Source organism: Plectrocnemia conspersa, unplaced genomic scaffold, assembly GCF_051122295.1.
Source record: "Plectrocnemia conspersa isolate PC_06_02 unplaced genomic scaffold, ASM5112229v1 ptg000005l, whole genome shotgun sequence".
NCBI lineage: Eukaryota > Metazoa > Arthropoda > Insecta > Trichoptera > Polycentropodidae > Plectrocnemia > Plectrocnemia conspersa.
In genome coordinates, this window is record NW_028277169.1 from 33,339,810 (window position 1) to 33,358,979 (window position 19,170).

At 29.1% G+C, this 19,170-nt stretch overlaps 1 protein-coding gene across 17 annotated transcripts in view; it reads right to left on the reverse strand.

Moving 5' to 3' along the window:
* LOC148235462 (hemicentin-1-like) overlaps nt 1-19,170 on the reverse strand; it is a 556,592-nt gene that overhangs the window by 495,651 nt on the left and 41,771 nt on the right. The gene's annotated exons all lie outside the window — the stretch shown is intronic.

Below are 19,170 nucleotides of genomic sequence, written 5' to 3' on the forward strand. Positions count from 1 at the left end.
AAAACAACAACACACCGCAAATATAAATTACACCAAGTTGGCTTTTTGCCCTCCAGCCCTTAGAGGCTCCAACCCTTTATTCGAGCCCTTGATTCGCGAAATTCCCAGCGCAGCTTTTTTGCCCCGTGTCCATGACTGGTGCATTTGAAACACTGTATTCTGCTACCCTTTTGTGTAGTGCTATTGTAATACTTTTTTCGGTCTGCTGACGAAAAAAAAGGACATTCAATTATCGCTTTCTGCTCTAATAATTATCAGGAGTGAATTTGTACAGTGGAAAAATCGAATTGGGGATATTCGACGAAACATTTTTATTAGTAGTAAGTACGAACTACTTTAGACCATTTCTGGCAAATAAGTGGTCCGTCAGTTTTATTGGGATCGTAAATTTTTAAATTGGACCCTTATATACACGCACGAAATCTTGTTTATTCATACTGTGTTGCTAATACGGTACAAGTTGGTTAGAAAGTATTTATCAAGTACTTTAAATAAATTTAGAAAATGTTATCCACTGAATCATAATCTATTTTAATTGTAAATATATGTTTAAATTTCTGTAATATTTATAAAATAAACACTCGTTATAATTGTAAACAGATTTTAAAAAAATGTTTATGAAAACGGATGATTTTAGATAGCTCTTAATTATTCTATAATTTGTTGCAAATCTTTCGTTACAATATAACACGTGCTACTACATAAGTTGCTTTTTACTTTCATAATCAATAAGTGATTCACGGCCTTTATAGCACTTAGGTTTAGCTTAGATAATCATTAAGCAGAATATTTAATTTAAAAATTTTACAAAGAAAAATATTCACAAATGATTAAAAAAACGCAAAACTGATTTATTATAAATATCTATATGAAAAAGTTCGTTTGATATATGTTTCTCTACTTCTGCGCCTTCATATTATGGACTTTATGTTATAAGTCGCTCATAAATATTATTGCGCCGTGTCTCTGATGCACGGGCGTTATGAAACAGCGAGAAGAGTAGGGATGCTCCGCGAGTAACACGACTGTATGATCCTATAGTTCTAGGGACTGATTGATTTATTTATTAAATTAGTCTGTATTTATATTGAAAACGTAATGAAAATATTAATGTCTCACGCGTGTACATATTGTGATTTACGTACATACATATATTGATAATATTATATAATTCAAATAATGCATTGCTTTGTTTCAGGAGTATGTAATGTGTTATGGTGACAACATCTTACACAATACTAAGATAAATTTATAATAATTTTTGTGTCAACTATTACATTCAAATTAGAAACACAAGCGTCATGAACCCGAAAATTTATTGAAAAGCATATTATTTTACTTTTAAAGGGTAACATGAACAATCCTTCTATTCAAAAAATCTAGCTTCAAGATTCCGGGGCATTTTTAAGCGACGCGCTTAAAGTACAAGACAGTAGTCATCTAGCTTTTTGATACACTGATATTATAAATTAATCTGTTTAATATCTGCTAGTCTGATCAATTTAAAAAAATAAAAGATGAAGAGAAAAATTATTATTAATAATAATGCCACAGTTCTACCATTTTTTATAATATCTAATGATAAAAATTAATAATAAATATAAATATGGCATTAGATGGTAAATTCAATCTGGACCATCCGGTGATACTCTATCATTCGTGTATCGTTCACTAATCCCATTTACACACATACATCCATGCGTGTATCGCTGTCCTATTCACGGGTCACTTTGAATTATTGCTTAGCCGCTTCCGCCAACTATAAATAATGTCCAGCCACTGTACCACACTGATCTCGTCGCCAATGCAACACACACTACGATGTAGGTAAAAATTAAATTTAAAAACATTCACATCATATTTGAATAACAAACAAATTTCATTAATCTGGCGCAAAATGCGGGTTATAAACATAGCTCTTAGATAGAGATAATCTATTCCTGCGTCTAATAGATCGTCTAATGCAAACAATGTTTATGCGCGTTATTTAGCAATGTGTGGGTATAATTTGAGAGGGAACATAATCATGAATTGGGTTACTATCAGGATTTTGACTAATCGAATATGATTCCCGACATAAATTGAGTTTTACGGGTAATCTATTTGGATCGAAATGGGTATTTTGGTACATTAGTCAAGATTAAATATTTAATCTTAGATTTATTGTAATTTGCATATTCTAATGGATCTTTCTATAAAAATATTTATACGTAATTATGTAATTAAAAAATAACTACTTCTTTTAAATACATGATCGTCTTATGTAAATCGTACATAGATTTATATGGTTCTTGTTATCTTTAATAATAATCTTACCAAGATAAATTCATATTATTGTATTTATCTGTGAATTGATAGAGATTTTTATCATAATGATATATATGGAACTATCATAAAATAAATTAAACGTAAAAGTTATATAAGAAAGAATTGTATTAATTGACTGATTTTTTTTCAATTAAATATAAAATTCTAAATTTTTTAACTACATTTTTAATAATTAAAATTTGCTTTATATACAAAAGTTTCTATAAATTTATTTAAATTGTAAAGCAAAATGTTTATTTTAAGTTGTTAAATGCTTTTAAAACATCACTATGATTAAATAAAATATAATGTATTTTTAAGATATGATTTTGTGTAATTTAATTTACGCTTACATTATTTAATTTTGTATCAATTAATTAAATATTAATGTTCACGTTGTTAACTTTACTTTTACTTTATATTTAATTAAAAATATGTGAATATTTATAAAAAATTAAATTAAATTTCAAAGAAAAGTTTAGTCAAAATCATTTTTAAGAACATAAACTAATTTATCAAATTGTTTCATTATAATTAGTTTTATTTTAAAACTGCAATTAAATGAATTTAAATATGCTCCATTTACTGTAGAGTTCTTTTAAATTTTTCACAAAAAATAAATATACTGTTTTTAAAAATCTACATTTTTTGTTTCTGAGGGACTTTTATAATATCACTCTAATTATTTAATTACATATCTAAGTCTAAATACCTGCATGGTAAAAGTTCTGCGAAGTATGTACAATTAAGTTATTTTTATATTTCTACTTTTTTAAATTTGCAATATTAATTATTCATTATTATGGTATGATATTGCTTCGAGTTTATCAATTACCATTGGATTTTTCAAGGCTTAATTAAAACTCGCGTTTATTTACTGTGACCAAAATGTTAATCTATTAACAATGAAATAAGACAATAGCGTATAGGATGAGACCACACAAAAGCCCTCGTTACTACCAGAAAAATATTTAACTCATGTTTTAGATAAATAATAATTTATGTGTAGTTCCCAAAGCACATTTCCCCAATTTCACTAGTTGATATAAGAGGTTTATTTTATTCAAACCAAACATTCAGAGGATCCACAAATTAAACGCCACTTCAGAGTCCACCCAAATTTATCGACACTTCATATTACACATTCCGTCCAGCGTGTGTGTGCAGTAATGCGATCGACTTGGCTGAATTCGCATTCAAATATGAAATACGATTGCGAAACGAATGCGCAGTCGGAAAAAAACGCTGTTGCTTGCAAACGAACCAGAATACACGCGCACATAGACTCGAAACGATTCTGTAAAGCACGTTCGTTCAAAAAGTGAAATAGGTCGATCCTGGTTTTAATTAAAATTTATGTGTAGCAGTTTCGTCCGCGATGTGCTCGGACATAACACACTTTTTGGTTTAAAAAACACACAAGCGACTACTACATAACACAGAGTGATGGACTTGTTAAATTCGCGGTGGTGCGATTTTGTTTCATATTTTTTTTTTCCATTTTGTTTATACAGGGGTTATTTTATTTTTTGTATTTTACTATCTGCAAAAGCAATGAGTCAAAACGGCGAACGTGACTTTCCAATTCAGGGGATATGATTGAATAGCTTTTTCAAGTACATTTATAATTGTATGAGAGGTATTAAAATCATAGGTTTAAAACCATTAGTAAAAATTGTTCCATTGCATTTTTTGAAAAAAAAATTATACGAACTTCGACCTAAAGAAAGCTAGCCCAACTTTAGATCATTACAATCGATAAAAGCCACCGCTTCTTTCTTCGCAACCTTCTGCTCAGTTGGATGTTAAGTATTTAAAGTTAAACCCGTTTTAGAGACGCCTAAGCCTTACAGACACACCCAAGAAAAAAACTAATACATACAAATTGTGCGTGACAATATAAATGAATAATACTAATAATGTTTTATTAATATTAAAAACGCTCTTGACAGAAAGGTCAGGACAGTTATGATTATTTAAAATACTTTTAGATTTTTAAACCCTAAGTTAAATATCGAGGTGATTAATCGCAATGCCATTAATGTGATGCAAAAATATTTTGCTTGTATTATACTTCGTCACAATGATTCAAAAATCTATATTAAAAATCGATAGAAAAAATATTGTCTATTATGATTATCATAAAAATCAATAATTTTGCTACTGTTTTATTTTATGAATATTTTTAATTGCCTATATTTAAAGAAATTTTATACAAAAAATATATTTTATTTATGATAAAGAAAAATTATTTAAATGTCTCAATAAAAATATTTTTAAAGCAAATAACAGCGCTTTTATTATTGTTCTTTAAAACTTTCTAAGCACTTAACTGTAAACATATGTTTTGCAAATATTTGTATCATTCGTAATTGCTTTCTCTTTCAAAAACAATACACTTTATCAGTTTTATGATACGAAGAGAAAATTTCTGTGCTATTGTTATGTATTTTATAACTATTGGTCATTCCTTCCAAGGGCTTAGCATAAAATATATTAGCAAAGGACATTGCGCTATTATCCAAAACAACAAGTGTCAACTTGTTAAAAATATTTGATGGTCGCACTCAACGAAAAATAAAAGCTGACGGAAATCAACAAATGCAATTACTCATTCAATATATGTAATTGTCTTTTGCAGTGCAAGGTGGGCGAGCATTAAACTTCCTGCCAATAAGTTTCATTCGGAACTCACTTTCGACAACACATCAGCTAGCTTTGCCAAAATAAATTTATGGTTTACTTCGAAATCTTTAAATATAACATCGAACTGTGTGCCAGAATCAAGTGCATTCGTGGCATAATTATTGAAGCAATTTAGATTTATTATTGATCTTTGATTCATTCTCAATATACTTTAGAACCTCATATAAATATTATTATAATAAATCCTTGATCAACGTATAAAAATATAATATCAAAACACTATCATCAATAACCATAGCTTAATAGGTTTTATAAAACCATAAAAATTGACAACATATTTTGTTATAAATATAAAGTGTTAACCCTTTGGAGTCCTTTGTCCACGCGTATTGGACATCTGTTTTTTACTGGCAGCTCCTATATCCATAACGTATGGACATTTTTTCAAGTTATTTTAAATGATATCTTAAAAATTTATAGTACTATAAATAAAATTAATTTGAAAACTAAATAATCAAATTAACTATATAAAATAAAATAAAATAAATATTTAATCAATCAATTCTTATAAATAATAAACTTTTATAATCTAATAAGAATAATATTTGTACATTTCTTTAATTAATATTTTGAATAAATTATAAATTTCAATAAAAATAAAATGTAAAATAAATAAATAAATAGGTTAATATGATTTTAAAAAAATATTTCATATTTTTTAAATTATTATAATACTATTATAAATATAGAATTTACTTTCTAAAATTAATTATAGAAAGGTTTAATATTGAAGAGAAACATTTTTTGGACATGGGTCAACATTTTTGGATTACAAAGTGCTAAGCAATGTTAACATCACAATATACTCGGACAAGCTAGTGACACTTGAATCTCTCATATTTGAAAAAATAATGCTTTAAACCCTAATAGTTTTATCTCGCGTTTCTATGACCCTGTACCATACAACCCATTATTTAAATAGATCATGTCCCGACACTTTACACGCAAAAGAGATTTATCACCGTCTACATCCTTTTTTCAACAATACACCAATGAAATATGCCATTGCGCGGATCAACGCTCGCCCTGCTTGTTAATCATTCCCCAGTTCTAACAAAAACGACGGCGAAAAATGAATAAAATTTATGTTGGGAAGCTCTGGAATGTGTGCCCGCCGGTATCACTGCAACAATAGGTGCATCCGCAAAAGTGCACTTTTGACGTTTTTATTTCGCTTCATCAATCATTCCGAACCATAACTGGAGGTTATAGAGCACTCGACACCCCTCCACCGCCACCGCGATAGTGATTTTCATCGTTGGCACGCGTCGCGTTTTCTCGGAAAACTCATAGTTTTCCATATATATTGTCTGAGCGAAGAATTTCGATTGCGCGACATAAGCGTCGCATATCTGCTCTCAGATGGAGCGATTTGTGTTTTATTATACAGGATGATCGGAAATATTTTGATCCGACATTTTTATAGTAGTTATTATATCTTACGAAGGTTAGCAATAGCTTTAAATAATTTTAAATACTATTATACAATTTTGATCGAGTCAAAATAATTATTTTATTTATTAGACTAAATTAAAATACTAACCGTATATAGATTTTTTATTTTATTGGATATCTATACAAAATATATGAAAGAAGGCTATATCACGATATATTTCCAAATGATTAACAACCATGACGGAAACGATCCGTTCATCGAAATACTCCATCTTTTCATTGTCGGAGTAGAAAAAGGAAGCGGCAAATATTGTTAACCTGTCAAGCGGACAGGACATCGCTCACAATGGTAGCGAGTTAGTCGAGCAACACACTGCAAACTGAATTTGTCAACTGGCTAACATATTTTTCTGAAAAGTTGGCCCTAGTCGAAATGGAACTGTGCCAGTAATCCTATCAAAGGGAACACGACTAACTGACGCAGGTGTGAGGAGCGAAATGCTGGAAATAATAATAATAAAATCTAATAGAATAATAAAAAATATCGTATCGTCTTAGGGGTAAGTTAGGAATTATGAGCGAAATTGTTGTTTAATAGGAGTTTTATTTTTTTTGGGTCGGGATTTGCCATTGGGCATTGTGAGAGGTTGACGTAATTGGAATTTGATAGTGATTAATGCCAAAGCGGCGTTACGCCCGGGGCTTTTAAAAACGAATCACAAAAATTGGATTTCCTAACAGTGCTTTATGTTACTGACACAGTGTCGTGTTTTATTTATAATATATTAAAGTATAAATCAAAGATTAAGCCATTGCATTGTATAATTTATGCGGAAACTTAAATATTATGAGTTATTTTGAGTAGCTGTATTTTTTTTAATCTATTCATACAATCAGCAGATTTTAAATCTGGTTTCACATAAAAAAGATTGATGATTTTATAAATTTGTTAAAAAATGATTATTTAGTATCAATATTAAAAAAATATAAAAAAATGAATATGAACTAAAAACATACTAGAAGATCAGAGCTCAGTGTTTTTTTTTTTAAAAATTATCGTATTCCAATTTAATAAAAAAAACTCAAAACCATTTAAAATATAAGTAAAATAAAAAGCAGTAATGGATTTAGTGCTAATTTAAATATATTTGACTTAAGATACTAAGCCATTATTATTTAATCTCAACTTCTAAAGCAATAGTCTCGAACACAATAAATTAGTGAGTGAGTGAAATTATGCATTTTCTAGTTTAGAATTTTTAATCCCTATTACCGTTTTTAATAAGATTATTACAATAAAGTGTGTTGTATATTATTTTCAAACTTTTTTTGCATGACTTGCAAATTATATATATGGTACTCCACACCAAGCAATCATATGTTAAGATGGGTCTAATTATTTGCTTTTATATTAAAAAAAATATGTTTATAGAAAGCGCGACCTTTCTATTGAATATCGGTCTAAACGATGCAAAGCAGTAAGCCCTTAATGAGTTTATTAAATTTAAGCTTAGGGTCCAGACGTAAACCCAATAATTTAACGCTTGATTAATTTTCAACGTAACTGCTACATTTACTTAAGAGAGGCGGTAGAGAATTTTGCCTGCGTTTTGTGAATATAATTCACTCTTTTATATTAATTTTCCACATCTCGAAATATTAATTTATGTTTTCAATATATTTTATAATTTATTCGTAATTGGTTTAAAGCTGTAAGCCCTTGTTATAATAACGATATTGATAGCATACATAGATTAACGCATTTTTAAATTTTAGAATATCGTTCGATAACAAGAAAAGAGATTTCAGCTAGAAGTTAACGGGATATCAGATACTCATTATTTAGAGAAACAACATAAATTTTAATTGCAAAAAAATGTTGGTCTTATATTTGTATACTACAAAAATTAAACCATCATTCTATACTGCATCAAAAGCTTATTCTATATCTAATATTAAAAGGCCTGTATTTTTTTCATAACAAAATTACTGTGCTTTTGAGTGATTTTGCATAAGCTAAACTGTTATATTTATTAATTATTTTTATTTTATATTTAATAATAATTATTTTCCCCATAGTTTACTTAAAACGCAAATATTATTTTTAAGAAATTGCTAAATTATTTTATTAAAGTGGTTTTAAATCAAAAATAAGTGTTATAAATAAAAATTATTGTTAAAAAATAAACGTATATTTCAGGAAGGTGACTATTTATTATCTCGTATATTTTGTCAATTTCAGGGCTTACTTAATCAAGCTTAAAACCCCTTTTACTAATTATATTACAATATAAAACCACACAAAGTTCTGGTGTTATAAAACTTATAAAACCAGAACTTTGTGTGGTCTTACAAGTTTTTTATACTAGAACGTGAATGTCTTGAAGCGTCACATCTCAAATTAAATATTAGCGAACTCCGGACAACGCTAAATGCATAATAAAGCATTAAATAAATGTTTAATACCAATTAGTTTGGGTTTATAAAGTTTTTTTAACTTAATCGTTGACAACAGAACGACTACCTAAACTTCGCATATCTAAAGCTTAAATAATTTAAGCTTAACTAAAAACAAAATAAAATAAATATATATATTTTTGCAAACCTCGGCACTAGAGCTTCAACATATAACACTTTCTTTGAAAGATGAACACATTTTGTAGGTGCCCAAGAAACTGCGATTCACTAGATTAATCTCACAGATAGGAGACGCCATTAAGTTGCAACAACAGAGACTAGCCAAGATACTGCATCAAGACGAGCAATATCAGCGGATGGTTCAGAGAGCATATGAGAACACATCACGACAAATCCGAGCTGCTCGATCAAAAGCACAGCCGACAATAATACTACTCGACACGCCTTCTAAGACCAGTCATTTTAACTCCACCACCTAATAGTGTGATCTACATTTCTCTTTATATGTAGTTATTTGAAAATGTTTATAAAATAAACTGTTTTCAGCATCTATTTAGCTGCAGTCATACTCCTTTAGCCTCAAAATACTGATTTTTTACTTTTTAGTTAGTAATTTAAGACATTTTTTCTGGTTTTAGTGTAGCTAAAAATCCGCAGCTTTTTCACGTAATTAAGTTGAGACCGCAGGCCAAGCGGGCGTTTGTCAGGGCGTCTAAAAAACACCCCTAAAACAGTAGTCGGCGTTCGTCACGCGAAAAGCTCGTTGCCTTACATTTTCCGAAGACGTGTCTTTGTATCGGATCGTGAAACTCATACGCCGCTTATAATAATTTTCACGGAACAACCCCTAAGGTACTGGGACCCAGTGAAAAGGAACAAAAAACGCGTTGCATTCGTATGCGGCGCGCGCCCGGAATAAAACAATAAAATGTGACGCGTGTTTGGAAAATTCGGTTTACGTGAATTGTTTCATTGATTCCCGCTGATTGATATGGCGCGTGTGTATGTGTGTTTTTTTTCTGTTTCGTCGGGTCACAGCACAGCACGTGGGACGGGACAAACGAAATTGTTTTTTTTTTAGGGTGTTTTTATGGCACGTGTGCGGCACGGAGGCGGTACAAGTTAATCGGTTGGCAAACAACGTGAAAAAGGAGAAACAAACGCTTTGAGCGGTAGTTTAGATGATTATAAGTCGAATAACAAGCGAATACGTTGACGTATCGACTGTTTCGTTATATATGGTGATCCATCATAAATTTAGATTACAACAAAATGTCGATCAATCTAAAGTTTATTTTATATTAAATGTATATAAACTTATAAAAGTGGAACAGAATAGTTTTAATAGGGGTCTGATAATGACAATTTTTTACAAATTTAAAACACTCGAACTCGCCTTATTTTTGCTTATATAACTACTTAAAAGTATTTGAAAAGTATTAAAGTATGTTTTAAATATAACTACTTAAAAGTATTTAAATGAACAACATTTTTTTGCAATATTCTATTACTCTAACCGGCCGGAGGATTTATCTTTGCTTTGGTGATCTAAGAACTTGCTATAATAATAATAAATTAAGCAGAATGCAAATCAATTTAGGACTATTATTCGATAATCCAAAAAGTTTTTTTATAATGTTTTTGTAAAATAACAACAGCTGCTATTGCCAATTGTCTCACGATTATTATTGACAACCGAAGGGACAATAATATTTTTGCTAAAACGATTGAAAAATATCAATTATAAGCTTAGCTCGAAATTTCAACTAGCATTTAAAGATAAATTATATAGTGGTATAAACCAGACATTCCTGTCATCAATTAAATATTTGCAAAATCCAAAATCTTTCACCAATCAAAAAAAGAGTAACTTTTTAGTTATCCTTCAAAAACATAAATAAGTGAAACATAGACAAAATATATTCGCAGTTTATTTAATGGCTCGACGTATTCTGATGACCCTCACGACTCCATTAGAATCATTAGAATCCATTAAAGAAATTCAAAATTTATCATTGGCGCAACAATTAGAGAAAGAAATATTTTTTCAACATTACAGAGAGTAGTGTAAGAAACCCAACATCTTAACAGATTAATAAAGAAAGAACTCAAAATATTTAAATCAACGGGCAAGAGAACGAATAATTTACAGTACCTTGTTGTCGCTTAAACCAACATCAACACAAAACGAGAAGAATTTTTCCACAGTCGAATTTTTAACCAAAAATTATGATTCTAGTTAAACCAACATCAACACAAAACGAGAAGAATTTTTCCACAGTCGAATTTTTAACCAAAAATTATGATCTTTAGATGGCATGCGTTTTTTAAAAATAAAATGTAATACTGTACCACATACATTTTTTTATTAATCAAAATTTCTTCAGAATTCTCGAAAAATTTGACAAGCGAAGTCGAGAATTGTCATTTCTCAAGAAGTGAAAATCATCAATAAATTAGAATGCCTATTTTTAGCGATATGTATACAAAAAATTATCTCGATGCAAATAGCAGTCGTCAATTATTTTATTACAATCAAACGATTAAAGTAAATTGCCGTATTTATTGAGATAAATATTTTTAGGAATGAACCCATTGAATAGCGTTGTAATTTTTTAAATGTGTGAAAAGAAAATATTTATTTACTCCCTACAACAGTATTTTTTATGTTTGTAATGTACAAGTAATAAATTTATTTTAAATAGTATAATTTAATAAGACACTTTTAATCAAAACATCAGAAAAAATACAAAAAATTGTCAAACAAAGAGATAAATGTTTTAAGTACATTGCAATTTTTTTAAATAATTTATAGAAACAACACTAGAAAATTATAAAACTAAATTCTACACACTTGACATAGCTAAGGCTAGTTACTATAATTCACATAGAATTTTGAAGGCTAATAAATCATTATCATAGGGTGAATTTAATATATATTGCATAATTTCTACAGCAGAGTGATTAAATCCTAACCAAAATAACCTTTTTAAATTCAAAATTTATTTTTACAAGACGTATTAATGATATTTCACAAAATCTCAATTACAAAAAATACTGAAAAGTTTAGATGAAAGCAATAATGTTATGGATACTACTCTACTTGCAATATGTTTTAGAGAAATAATCGATAAATTTTAAATAATTAAAAAATTAGCAAGCTTAGGAGCAATGAAAGATACTATTACAAGCGAATATTTTTCTTGAAGTTAAAAATGTCTTACTGATTCACGCAAAGGTTAAAAAAATATTATCAAAATAACAACAGATACTTTCCCAAAATACACTGAAAAAATATCAGGTTTATAAAATGAATCAGTGATACAGTCAAATCAATCGATCCAAATAATAAAAAAAAAATTTTGGCCAAGCAATTTTTTTTCGGTTTATATTTCAAATTATTCAAATGAGATAAGTATTAAATAATATATTAGGTGTTATAAAAGCATTTAAAGTCAAAATATTACTTTTTTCTAAAAATCTAAGAGAAGGAAAACACAATCACTTTTGTAATATAAAAAAAATATTACAGATATTTCAGCACCACAGATTTTTAAAATTACAGTTTAATTAATTTAGACCTTCATATTGATATCGACCGCTGATTTCAAGATTTGTTTATTTTTGGTTAGTTCGCTATTTTTATTTGATGTTTTAAAAGTTCTACAAAAAATTGGATTAAAAGCAATTTATTTGCAATGCGATAATTTTCGTAAAAAAAAATTTAAACAATGGCAATTTTAGATTTTTTTTTCGGTTTTAAGACATGAAATATTTAAAGAATTAAAAATCAAGCAAATAATAATTTAGGTTGGTTTGACGTGCCAATGCGAAAGATCTGTAATGAACTAAAACAAATTAAGATATCGCTTTCAGATCTCTAATAAAAACTTACATCCAATTCTACGCATTTTAAGCCAGCGACTGACTTTAAATCGAAGTGTGTAAATATGTCATTTTTTAATTTTTTAAGCCCATGTAAATACCCATTTTTTCTCTCAAACTATTTTTATTTTATTATGTTAATAAACCACTATGACGAATTTGGAAAATCTTTAATATAATAGTGTCTAAATATATATTTTTATTAGTTTATTTTTTTTGTATGTTAAAGACAATTTAATAAACATTTGTATAATTTCTACTACGTTTTTTAATCAGAGGGTTCATTAGAGTTTAAATTTACTTCTTTGAATTTTCCAAAATTTAAAGTATAATTTAAAAAACCTGCCTGCAGTGTTAATTATGATTTATTCATTATGATTACTTAGTATAGATTACAGAAAAAAATTTTAAATTAAGAATTTATTAACGTAATATTTCTTTTAATTTTTTTTTTAGTAATTTTTAAATCAGTTAAAAAAAATCAAGGCGTTCATCGTAATTAAATTTTCACAATTGCTTTTATTATATAAAGTGGTAATGCTCGATTTAATTCCTTGCTTTTTAATTAGTTTTACTAAAGAATTATTATATTTTATATTAAATAAAATAGTAAGGTACTGATTCAACCAACCTCGATTAATAATCAAAGTTTAAGAAATAATCAATCCGGCCCGCCCTCTTAAGCATTTGCCTACCCCCTAGTCTAAACTATAAATAAATTCCACTAGGCCAGGGGAAATGCATGAACCTAAAATTATGATCTTCCTTTTAAGTCAATAAACATTCAAGTACTGAATACATTGACTCAATACGTCTAATATTATTTAAAGCCCTTACTTCCACATAGAAATTAATTGTTGCTATCTTATAAATGGTCGTAGCTATTTTATTACCGCAAAAAATGCATATTTATCGTTTGGCACACTCGTCGGCAGTGAAACGATTAATCACACTCCACATTCTTGCTGTAATTCGACGCAAATTGTTCGAATTTGATCACTCTAGTTCGTGCAATGCACGTCAATGATCAATCAACGTCGCGCGCAATTACACCCTTGATAGTCGCGGCGTAAAACTCGACACGCCGATAGGGGTCGTAATTTTTAATTAACAACACAACCCACCCCTAAACCAATTAAGCCTAAAATATTATACAAATCCTAGCGTTACCGTTAAACCTTTATTGGACCGCTGACAACACCGCGTTCGTTACAATACAATACTTGCAAACATTTTTTGACGGAAGCTTATTGACGCTTCGAGGCAGATGTGTCAAACATTGATATGTCTTGAAATAAAATTATCACTTCATAGGCAAACACACATTGTTATTCTTAGAAAAATCTAAATAACACGTGTATGTAAAATATCGACTTATAAAAATATTTTGGTTCTCAGTTAATAAAAATATACATTTTTTTTATAAAAAACTGCTCGGTCAATATTTGAAATTTAAGGGTAAATATAATTGTACAATAAATGTAATTTTATTGGTATAATGTTAGTATGGAAATCAGAATTCTATGAATTCATTCACTTAGAAATTATATTAAAAAAATCGTCAAGTATAAAGTTGGACGTAAAAAATATTACTCAACACTGCATAAACTAATTAAAAAGAGAATGCAATTACGCACAGAACTGTATCGAATTAATAAGCAAACAAAACATATAGCCAGCAAACGCATAGTTTAAATAAACTTGGTGAGGAAAGAAATTTAGTAGTTTCGTTACGCAGCCGTTCGCTTGCAAGACCCATCTTGCCATAAAAATTATAAAAAATCACCCAATATTTATTAAAATTGAAGAAAAATTATCGTGAAACTATGGTGAATTAAAATTAAATAAAAACTATCGTAAAAACAGGGTAACCCAATGCGTCAATATTGTGAAAAATGTTACTAAAACCAGTTTTCGGTTTTTAAAAATTAAAAACTGCTTAAATAAGATATTTTGTAAATGAAAATATTTGTTTTAAATTATTATCAGTTATAATTTTTGTTTCTTGTATTTCTATTTTTCTTTGTTGCTGCTAATAATTTATTGTAAATATGAAAATGGTAATTAAATATATATTATATACACTAGTCTGTAAAATTATTTTTATTATTGAATTAAAACCCAAAGGCGTAAAATATTATTTTGACAATCGGCTGCTATAGTTTATAAACTGTGACGATTACCCAAATAACTAAATGATAACTGGTTAGATCATCTGAACAACTAAGATCCAAAATTTTAATTACTAATAAGCAATAAGAATTTATTGTAGAAAAACTGCAACAATAAAAGTTGAAAGGATAAACAAAATATTCTTAATTCAACTAAAATATGTACTATATAAAATATTATCCTAGACAAAAATAATTTACGAAGTTAACTTGTCTAAGTTAGATATAAAAAATATTTAAATCAGGAACCTTAATTTTATACTGTGAGGGCTGCAGCATGCAGCCTATATAGCTGACGAACTGGCACTGATAGTAAATAACCCATGACAAACCTTGGCAAAAACCTTCTCAAAATCTATATATGACGTATACTTGTTTTTTCGCATTAAGAGATTTTATCACTGTTTTGGTTTAATACCAAAGGTTAGTAACAATGTAACGAAAAAAACGTAACTCATGTAATTTACTTAACAAAATGATTGAAGACATATTTATGGATAATTCTGAATAATTTATAAGAGCTGAGAGCCTACAACCAGTCTATAGTTATTAATGTATAATTTGTTACTCTTTATATGATTAGTGATGTAGTGACTTAAAATATATATTAGCACAAGTCAAATAATATGGCACACGCGCGTCTGAAGTCCCGCGAGCGGTAATTACGGACCTAGCGATCCCTTCCAACGTACGTGGTGGGGCTACGGCGTGCTCACACGACGGTGTATATAACGTGCCACGAAAGCAAATTAACACACTCAAATCCACAACGCTTTGGCGCTCGGACTACTTTGACGATACACTACTGACGTCTACTTAAAAACGACCTACCAATTCAAGCAAAGATCTACTATTGAAGCGACTACACACGACTTTTACGAATTTCTTAAAATCGTGCAATATTAAAATTTAAAGAATCAGTAAAAATACATTTCAGAAGAGTAACAAAACTAAAAAAAAAACATTCGAAACATAAAATTTCAAAATAAAATATTTTATTTGCACTAACATAACAAATTCGCTTTTTGATATATGTTAGTTTAATATTAAAAGGGATAATACTTATTGTTTTATAAATCTCTACAAGTTATTAAATATTAAGACACACATATTTTTATTTTAAAATGGACCTTTATAATCGCCAGACCGCACTGAATCGTTTCGACTTTTCGCCGACCGCAAAGGTTTGACGTTTCGACTCATCGACACTGCCCTATTTTCCCTTACCCTACGCCAGTTGCGAAAATATTTGGCGAGGCCTACCCGAAAACAAATTCATAATGTCTCTCAACAAAAGCGATATGACCTTTTTCGATTTTACCCGCCGAGCGTGACGTAAATAATAATGACCGACGGTCATTGTCATTCACTGACCGTTTTCAACATTTCTACCCCTACCTCTCTTTCAATGAAATATGCGCGACACAATGAAAAAAGGACATGTGAGGTTTTGAAATAAAAAAATAAATAGTTTGATTAACGGGCGTTTTAAAATATATTATATAATATATATATATATATATATAATTATATATTTTTGACCTTTGTGTTGGGGTCAGTATCAAGATTCGATAATATCACATTCGATTTATCATTCTTGATTTGATTTTAAGAATCGTATATTTTAATAAATAAATTAACGTCTTTCTAGTATACGTATGTCTCATTATTGAAACGGATTGCTACTCGCAGTATTTTCTCTTGTTAGAAACAACTTTGCCCAAATTGGTAAATTAAGGTGCGAGGAGTATCGCGCCTTAGCAAAACTTTATTTCAAAATCTAGCGAGAGATTTTTTAATATTCTCTCTTCTCCTGTACCAGCGGGATGATTAATATGCCGTCGCTGTCAAAACGACCAACTCGTTCATATTTCACATCGTCAAGTCGTTACGTTTTTCCACACCGGCCCGACGGTGTTTTAGGAGACAATGCCCGGCTTGTTTTACGTATTTTTTCCTCACTCATTTCATATTTCATATCGTACCAAATCCGTTCTGAATATTCAGAATTAAACGGTAGATCCGCGCATTAATCACATCACGTCATCAGATTTTTTGTAAGCCGCACGTATTTTATGGCTTTCGATATATGCTAATTTTGTATATATAGAAAAGGTAAGCTAGCTATAAGACCATAAAAAAATGTAATATAATTGTTTATTTTTAAGCTAGTTATAGATTATATTAATTTAAGTCTTGTCAATAAAAAGCTCAGTGGCAATCAAAATCTCTAATCCAAATATTTGGATATTAAAATATTTGTCTTATTATTCGTTAATATTTTTAGTGGGATGCACTAAAATTTATAGTTTCTGAAAATACCATAAACCGATCCACTCTAAAAATGAATTTGTATATTACAACAATGCAATAAGTCATGTGGAGTTTTGCGTTAATTAGCTGTGACTAAAATGCTCATGAATCAACAAGAAAACAATACAATAGAAACGTAAAGGATGGACCACACAAAAGCCCTCGTTACGACCAGAAAAAAAAACATTACTGTAAATATTCTACGGCATTGAAAGAATGTTGCAAAACATCACGGATACAATAAATCATTGAATCCTAAAAAAACGTTTCAATATAAGACCTTGGACAATGCTCATCAAACAAATGTCTCCTTTTGAGTTAACGATTTCGAAATAAGTTATTATTTCAGTTTCACTTATTTAAGGCGTATTTTATTTAGTTGATCGAACGTGCAAGCGATGCAGTTGGCCAACCAACATCCGCATCGGTGATTTGATAGAGACGTCTTGAATAAAGAGTATAAAAGATCTGACACTGTCACATCGGCAGACGATCAACCATTTTAAGATAAGAGGTCCAGAGACGATCACACACATTAAGAGCGGATGATCACGATTCAAACCGATTTTATATGGACAGGTCAACCGTTTTAAGAACTATCACAAGCAACAACAATAAACACGAGAGACCTCGGCGGATCATTCACAGGACACCGCGAGCGCTCAGACTTATAAAATATTTACAATTCAAGTAAAACTTAATAATAAAATATTAACAGCATTTTCCGGCGTCTATTTTGATTGCATATCTCTTCAACGTCAAAACCCAAAACAAACAAAAAAAAAGTAAAATTAGAGCAGTTTAATCTGACATCTGATTACCCAAAAAAAAATACTTATTAGATCTTTACCTGTCTAAGATTTAATATATTAATATTATAACAGAAGAAGGTGGAAGTTAGAAGTTTAACTCAAGGCCACCCATCCACTTAAGCCAACCTGTTTACTTTCACATTTGTACTAGCATATTATTCTATACTAACTAAATTATTATTCTTGCTTTTTTCAATGTATTTATGACTGTAATATATAGACCAAAAAATGCAAATAACATTTGTGGCGAGTAAAATTATACATATTTTACTAATGATTTTAAACCTTTCCAAATACCTCTCGTATAATTAAAAACCTACTTAAAAATACTATTCAAATATACAAATATAGAGAGCTTTCTAATTAACACTATAAGCAATCAATATATTGTACCATACATAAAAAACGCAATTTAAAACTTGGAGAGTCTTAAAATCCACTATTTTTAAACTTATATACAACGCTATTATTAGAATATTTATTCTAATGTAAAAGCCAATTTCAGCATAAAGCACTGAAAAAATACGCATAACTCGTTTTAGCCAAATTACTAAATTTCGTGACTACTTTTTTACTACAATATTGATTCCTTATTATTCGACTATTTTCACATTAAATAATATATTTTTGGAAACAGAATTATTTCCGTGTATTAACTATTATACACATGTTATAATATAGGTTGATGCATAAGTAACGTCGTATTTTAACATTGACTATCATATATTTTTTTTAACCAACTGTTTTAATATATGTGCTTAATGTTGTATTTGTATTATATAAAGGAGGGTTTCTTTTAACATTTTTTTAGTCTATCGTCAGCGGTTAGCTCTTTCTGATTTTCACTAGTTTTTATCTCGACAAAATTATTTAAGAGTATAAAATTGAATACAACAGATGAGGTAAAAACAGCACTAGATTCGTTCTTTGCATCGAAACTTGAATTTTTTTATTCTAATGCGATTAAAAAGTTGACAAAAAGATGGGAGACAGTCATTAGCAGTAATGAAAATTATGTAATTGATTGATTTAATTAAGTTTATCTGAAAATATTAACTATTGTTTTCTTAAAAAAATACAACGTTACTTATGCATCAACCTATAAATTGGATTTTTATGCACTTAGCATATTATTATATAAACGTGTTGCTATTCAATGCCTT